Here is a 1150-nt window from a genome sequence, read left to right as displayed (position 1 = left end):
ACGTTAATGTTTAAATCTCCAAAGCATCAAAATATAAGGGAATCTGCTCGTCTGTTCACTCAAAAATCATTATTCTCAAACTACAAAACAAAATCTCAATGTGGGCTGCATTTCAAGAACTCAAAATGCAAAGTGATGGTAAAACCATGGTATATGATTTAAACTTTTTGAAAAAAAAAAATGCATGTTGAAAATCCATGAAATTAGAAAACATTTTGAGTCAAAAAATTTAGGATTTTTAGTTTTGTTCAAGATGAAAAATTAATAGTTTTTTTCCCAATAACTGTTGAGTGAATGGTATGGGTCCCAAAAACAAAGATTAAAGACCAGCTGTGGTCAAAAACACTTGATGGTGCAGAAAAAGAGTTGTTTTCCATGAGTGAATGTGAAAAGTGACACATGCTCCAATCACAATTTAGATGAATTAATGAAATATCCCTATCATTTATTGCTTCTTTATCTGCATTATGTCATTATAAACCCTCAGGGGCCTTTTGATCCAAACAGATCCTTTTATATTTAGCCTACATGGTTTTTAATCCACAAATTCAGCTACAATTGGCCATAAATCTGCAGTGGGTTGCTCATGTTGTGTAAAACATGTAGGTTGACTCAATCCATAGACTGAAGCTGATCAAATCAGTGTGTTTCTGCCATCTAGTGGTGGAAAGTGGAAAAGCGCTTGTGCAGTTACTATGGTAAACATTAGTTCAGAATACCTACTGTAAAACCACACTATGTTAATATAGGGATCTTCCTGAAATTGTGTGTAAGCCGTTTTCAGAATCTTTCATACAGTGCAAATGACTTATATAGTTTATTCATGTAGTACATCAAAGTTACGGAAATGTTAATTTAAGGTGGTATTATTATTATTATTATTATTATAACCATGGGTTAACATGTCCCTGTGTGTCATTTGCATCTCTTTAGATGTCACTAAATCATCTCAACACATTTCTTGAATGGTTTTGCTCTTAATAATAGTCTTCTCATCTAAAAATAAATATTTGTGATTTATTCCCCTCAGTTTTGAGGTTTAATGTTGAAAAGTTATTTTATGTTTGATGTTACACTGTATATTTGTTAACACAGGATTTGTGGACCTAGTGATTTATTTATGTAGTAATAAATTATTTTAGTAATAATA

The sequence above is a fragment of the Sinocyclocheilus rhinocerous genome, unplaced genomic scaffold, assembly GCF_001515625.1.
Source record: "Sinocyclocheilus rhinocerous isolate Xijiao unplaced genomic scaffold, SAMN03320098_v1.1 scaffold1488, whole genome shotgun sequence".
NCBI classification, from domain to species: domain Eukaryota; kingdom Metazoa; phylum Chordata; class Actinopteri; order Cypriniformes; family Cyprinidae; genus Sinocyclocheilus; species Sinocyclocheilus rhinocerous.
The sequence above is the reverse complement of the archived record's forward strand: the minus strand, read 5'-3'. Positions refer to the sequence as shown.